The sequence below is a fragment of the Myotis myotis genome, unplaced genomic scaffold (assembly GCF_014108235.1).
Source record: "Myotis myotis isolate mMyoMyo1 unplaced genomic scaffold, mMyoMyo1.p scaffold_m19_p_13, whole genome shotgun sequence".
Lineage (NCBI taxonomy): Eukaryota > Metazoa > Chordata > Mammalia > Chiroptera > Vespertilionidae > Myotis > Myotis myotis.
Window position 1 is genome coordinate 590,730 of NW_023416317.1, and position 6,483 is coordinate 597,212.

Consider the following 6,483-nt stretch of genomic DNA (forward strand, 5'->3'; position numbering starts at 1 on the left):
AAAAGATATTTTATTTTATTTTTTTTTTTTTTTTCTGTTCATCAGATTTTTTATTCACTTGATTTTTTTTTTTTTTTAGTTTTATTGCTTAAAGTATTATAAAGGGTATTACATATCTTTCCTTTTTTCCCCTTGATTTTAATTTTAATTTTATTTATTTATTTTTATTTTTTGATTAAATCTTTTTTTTAATTAAATCTTTATTGTTCAGATTATTACATTTGTTCCTCTTTTTTTTCCCCCCATAACTCCCCTCCTCCCAGTTCCCGCCCCACCCTCCGCCCTCACTCCCCACCCACTGTCCTCATCCATAGGTGCACGATTTTTGTCCAGTCTCTTCCCGCATCTCCCACACCCCTTTCCCCCCCAGGAATAGTCAGTCCATTCCCTTTCTATGTCCCTGATTCTATTATAATCAACAGTTCTTTCTGTTCATCAGATTATTTATTCACTTGATTCTTAGATTCACTTGTTGATAGATGCATATTTGTTGTTCATAATTTGTATCTTTACCTTTTTCTTCCTCTTCCTCTTCTTAAAGGATACCTTTCAGCATTTCATATAATCCTGGTTTGGTGGTGATGAACTCCTTTAGCTTTTCCTTATCTGTGAAGCTCTTTATCTGACCTTCAATTCTGAATGATAGCTTTGCTGGATAAAGTAATCTTGGTTGTAGGTTCTTGGTATTCATCACTTTGAATATTTCTTGCCACTCCCTTCTGGCCTGCAAAGTTTCTGTTGAGAAATCAGCTGACAGTTGTATGGGTATTCCCTTGTAGGTAACTGAGTTTCTTTCTCTTGCTGTTTTTAAGAGTCTCTCTTTATCTTTTGCTCTTGGCATTTTAATTATGATGTGTCTTGGTGTGGTCCTCTTTGGATTCCTTTTGTTTGGGGTTCTCCGAGCTTCTTGGACCTGTAAGTCCATTTCTTTCACCAGGTGGGGGAAGTTTTCTGTCATTATTTCTTCAATTAGGTTTTCAATATCTTGCTCTCTCTCATCTTCTGGCACCCCTATAATTCTGATGTTGGTACGCTTGAAGCTGTCCCAGAGGCTCCTTACACTATCCTCGCATTTTTGGATTCTTTTTTCATTTTGCTTTTCCGGTTGGGTGTTTTTTGCTTCCTCGCATTTCAAATCATTGACTTGATTCTTGCGCTCCTCTGGTCTGCTGTCGGGAGTCTGTATAATATTTGTTATTTCAGTCCGTGTATGCTTAATTTCTAGTTGGTTCCCCAATATAAGATCGAGGGTCTCATTAGTTTTCTTGTAGATCTCATTAAGTTTATCGGCGGCTTCTAAACAGTTCTTGAGAGACCTTAAAAGTGTGGTTCTGAACTCTATATCTTCCATTGACAATTTTGTCCTGTTTCTTTGTCTCCGCATTTTGTTATGCTTCCTTGGTGCACCCCCTAGTGGTCTTTGTTCGCAGTCTTATAGTTAAATCTTGATTGTTGTAGCTAATTCCAGGGAGGGTTTGACCTCCAGGCCAAGTGGCTATGAGAATCAGCTGTGTCAGCAGTGAGAGAACTTCTGTCCTCTAGGGAGGTGCTAATCTAGCCTTTGCCTGAGGCTATCCAGCAAATGCCTGTGTGCAGGGCTTGGGCGGGGCGGGTCGCACAGGATCAACAGGGTGGGCCGGAGAGAGCAGTTATGGCGGCTCTCAGTCCCGTCCCCAGGGGCTCTGCCTCTCTGAGTCCCAGCACCCGCTGCAAAGCTCAGAGAGAAAGCTGCACTCGCTCTGACCGAAGCCAGACAGTCCCACTTCTCCCGTTTGAGTCTGGGTCCCTAAAGACTCGCCCGGATCTGGAGCTCAGAGTCTGCGACTCCCTCCCGATTGAAAACACCAACCGCGCCCTCCGTCGCCAGCCCGCTCCACGCACTCCGCACCTCAGAATTTGACTTCAGCACTGCGCCTCCTCTGAGTGTCCGTATGCGTTTCTCTTTCCTCCTAGTTGTAGGACTTCCACTCAGCCAGCGTTCCTGTGGTTCTGGGTGATGTCCCTTCCGTTTTTTGGTTTCACTTTTGAAGTAGTTGTTCAAAGCAGCAAACTCCAGCGTTAACCTATGCCGCCATCTTGGTTCCTCCTGATTAAATCTTTATTGTTCCTTTAAAAGATATTTTAAATTGACACTGTGCTTGGATTGTTGACCAACTTCTCCACAACGGAGTGATGCTGCCGGATGTGCTCCTACGGCCGCGAAGTGCGTGCACCGAGTGCCCACGGCCTGGGGCGGGCAGCTGCCTCCCCATCAGAGACGCTTGCGAAAAGCTCCTGGTAAAGAGCCTGAAAAAGCCTAAAGATCTGGGACTGCACTTCTGTTTTATCTACAACTTTAAACATTTTATCTCCCCAAAGTGTGTGATTTTCAGGGAGCGCTCCCTAAGCTTGCCATCACATAGATAGAATAAAGGCGGACCCCCTGTTTTCCTGGGTGTGTTTAAATGGCCACAACTGCCAAACAGTTGTTTGGATTAAAAACCAAAATAGTGAGTCCAATCAGGCTTTCTAGAGACAGCTATTTTGATTAAAGAAATCATATCTGAATGACCTTTGGCAACTTCTTATAACAGTCAGTGGGTCCCACACATTCAGCCCTTCTGAGGAGCCAGGGGCATTGATTGCTCAGGGAAAAGGGGTTCATGGGAAGAGAAGACTCGGAAACCTCGGTGATGAACACGCAGCCCGGCCGCCCAGGGCTGGGAGGCCATTAGGAACCACAAAAGGCTGCTGCCGCCACCCCTTTCTCATCTCTTTTTGAACGTGGCTTTGGGCCTTTCATGGTTCTGAAGTTTTCCTAAAACTCCTTTTAATTGAGTCTTTCCAAGCTAAGCTGCAGGATTTAAGTAATCCAACAATACTCGAAAAGGAGTTCCTGGAATGTCCCTGCTGTCTCTGCAAGCTGGGTGAGAATGTCCGCAGCGTTCTGCTTTCAGTCCTGGAAAGCAGTCTGGGAACGAGGCGAGGCTAGGTCGGGGCCACGTTCCTTACTGTGTTCTGCACAGTGAGGGCTGAAATCGGGGCGCCCGCCACCCCCGACCACCTGGCCAGCCCTGGGCGCCGGTAGCGGGGGGTGGGGATCTGTGAGCTGAGGGCAGCCTCGGACAGACAGCCCATCATTTCAGATCCCCTGCTTTAGGATCTGATTGTGATTTGTGATAATGCCATTTCTAGATAATACCTCTAATCTCCAAACTGGAGAAAGGAACCCAAATTCTGTAAGTCATCTTGAAGGGAGAGGGGCTGACAGCGGTGGTTGGAACTGGGCCTCACTCCCCAGTCGTCTCCCCTCTGCCCGAAGCAGGCAGGCCAGCAGCTTGGGAAATGGGAAGGAAAGAAACTGAACTCAGCAAAATGACCGCGTGAAGATCCAGCCTGGAGCAGCCAGGATTATCCGGAGAAAGGCTGGCTGGCCTTCGACCTCTCTCCGCCCCTAGGACTCTGGGTGTAGCATGGGTGTCATCCTGTACCTGCAGTCTCTTTACTTTTGTTCTGTTACAGATGACTTTCCAGCACGCTGCCATGCATGTGTGCTCATCCTGAAATATACACATCTTGGAATATATTTGGAACAGAAATGGGATTTTAAGGAAACAAGGACTATGGGTTTCAGGACCCCTTTGTCTGCCCCCAATTCCCCCACCAGCTCGCTCTGCCCGGGGCACCTGGGCCGTGGTCTGGAGACAGAGCCGGGGCACCGGGTTCATCGCTGGCTCTCACGAGCTGTTTAGCTTTAAGCAAATTGCGTAGACATTCAAGGCCTCGTTTTCTGGGCAGTAAAATGGATAATGCAGGTGCCTCTCCAGGACCTCGGTGAGGAGCAGGGAGATGCCTGGGTGAAGCTGGGCACCGAGCTGTGCCAGATCGCTTGAAGCCCCTCTTCTCCCGTCTCGAGTGAGCCGAGCCGCGTGGGGAACCTGTGCAATTCCGACAGCTGGTGCCATCTGTTGCTGGAGACCCTCTTTCCTGCGTCAGAAGGTGCCCCTCCTGCCCCAAGTGTCGCCTGTGTCATTACTCTCCCTCGGAAAGAGTCCTGGCCCCAGACGGCCCTTAGCCCATGCGCACGCCTAACCGCCCTGTTCTCCAGGCCCCAGAGGTGCGTGAAGACCAGTGAGCTGTTAACAAGGGTGAGAGATGGAAGGCACAAGCTGTTTGATGGATGTGCTTTAGTTGCAAAATTGTGTGGAACATGAAATGCTGAAGACTCCGGACACTGGTAAACAGGATGCTTATGGCAGCCAATTCCCCATTCGAACATGCAATTGCTCCCCCTCTGATCTAGCCAGGGCTTGCTCAGCCGCAGGGGAGGAGTCAGGATGGGTGCCAGCCAGCTCTGCAACCCCGGTACCTGACCCTCAGGCTCCAGGGGAAGGTATGTGCTGAGCTCTGGCCAATGACACCTAAAGGGCAAGTCTCCCAAGGAAAGAGGGTGAGCGCCTCCTTCCGCCCGCCTCCTTCGCCGCGGGAGGCGTGGCGCTTGGAGCTGCAGGCGCCCTGTGTGACATGTGCTCACCAGGATGAGGACAAGTCCGCGTGTGAAACACGGCAGAGTGGGAAAGCAGAATGAGTCCAGATGCGCAATGACGGTGCTGAGCTGCTGAACCCGGGATGGGCTGCTGGCCGCCAAGCCTTTTCCAGCAAATGAGCTGCGCTGTGGTTGGCCAGTCTGGTTTTCTGCCTCCTCGTTGATATACTGGTTTCCTGTTTGCAGCTGGACAACGGCTGCTGTTCAAATCCTGCCCAGATGTAAGGGTTCCTTCCCACGTTCTTCCCCCGCATCTGGGGAGTCCGCGTCTTTAAGGAAACCCCACGCTCACCACGGCGGTGAAGCTGCTCGGAGAAGGTCGCCAAGGGCCTCGTCATCGTCATCGGTATGTCCAACCCTCATCTGCCACCGCCTCCTGCCCGACCTCACCCCTCCCCCCCCGCCTCCTGCCCGACGACCCCCCCCTGCCTCCTGCCCGACCACCCCCCCCCCGCCTCCTGCCCGACCACCCCCCCCCGCCTCCTGCCCGACCACCCCCCCCCGCCTCCTGCCCGACCACCCCCCCCCCGCCTCCTGCCCGACCACCCCCCCCCCCCCGCCTCCTGCCCGACCTCACCCACCCCCCCGCCTCCTGCCCGACCACCCCCCCGCCTCCCGCCCGACCACCCCCCCCCGCCTCCCGCCCGACCACCCCCCCCCCCCGCCTCCCGCCCGACCACCCCCCCCCGCCTCCCGCCCGACCACCACCCCCCCCCGCCTCCCGCCCGACCACCACCCCCCCCCCCCCCGCCTCCCGCCCGACCACCCCCCCCCGCCTCCTGCCCGACGACCCCCCCCACGCCTCCCGCCCCCCCCCCCTCCCGCCTCCTGCCCCACCCCCGCTCGTGGACAGCTTGACCTTTCTCATTCTTTCTTTAAGTCACTCACCTTTGTGGTTGAAAGTGTCACAGAGTCCCCTTTGCTCCCCCTCTTGTTCCTAAAGCGGGTGCCTGCCGTGGTGGAGTCACGCTCTTCCTGTCTCTCTGGTCTCGCCTCTGTGGTCTCGTCTCTTTCTGCCCCTTAATTAGGAGTGAGCCCAGCTTCCTGCCCTTCGCCCCCTGGTCTCCCCAGACATTTCCCTGAATAGGTTCTCCACCTGCAAGACTGTGGAGACTCCCACGGCCACGGCGACCCCACACCCACGTCACCAGCGCAGCTCTCTCCTCAGCACCCGTGAACAGGATGTGTCCCCTGCATGTCCCCACAGGACCATCAGCGCTGTCCCCCGCAAACCCCTTCTCTGTGAGCCTCCTCACCACTCACAGGAGCCTCAGCCGGGAGCCTCAGAGCCACTGCTCCCAACCACCCTCTCCCCCAAACGCCAAGTACTCATCAGTATAAACTGTCTGGGGGGGGGGCGGGGGGGGGGGGGAAGCGGGGCCCATGGGGGAGGAGCACACATGATGTGTCCTTTCAACAGTAAAGAGGATCAGTGAAGGAATGCCCCGCCTCTGTTCTCATCTGCCCGGCCACGCCTGCGCGCCTCTGGGTGCAGAAGCCTCTCGCGCTTTAGCCTCTCCCCTCTCCAGCCACCTGCACCGCCTAGAGTGAGGGCTCCAAACCAAACTAATCTCACTGAGCTCCAGCTTTCCAAGGAGGCGAGGCGGGGGAGGGCATTGGTGAGGAGGCTGCGCCAGCCACCGTGCCGCCACCACAGGGCAGAGACCCTCCCTTCAGCTGCGTACACGCTGGGAGATGTGCTCCCACCCCCTCCTTTCCACCTTCCCTGTACCCTCGGCTCAGGCTCCTGCGCCTCGTTCCCCGCTGCTCGGGCATCCTGAGCAGCTGGCCTCCTCCACCTTTCACACCAAATGCACCTCTTCCCCAAGCACCCCTGAGCCCAGCCTAGGCCAGACTTCCCCCGCCTGGGCAGGGGCAGTGGGGCTGGGTAATTCCGGGTGGGGGGTGGGCAGGGAGGTGCTTAGAGGCACCCCTGGCCTCTCTCGTACCAGATGCTG

General features: G+C 54.2%; 1 long non-coding RNA gene across 1 annotated transcript; it reads left to right on the forward strand.

The window, feature by feature from the left end:
* Positions 1-4,469: 4,469 nt before the first annotated feature.
* LOC118668682 lies at positions 4,470-5,845 on the forward strand. The gene is made up of 3 exons (XR_004971703.1): positions 4,470-4,586; positions 4,712-4,871; positions 5,613-5,845. It is a non-coding gene; the product is annotated as an uncharacterized LOC118668682 (long non-coding RNA).
* The last annotated feature ends 638 nt before the right edge of the window (positions 5,846-6,483 follow it).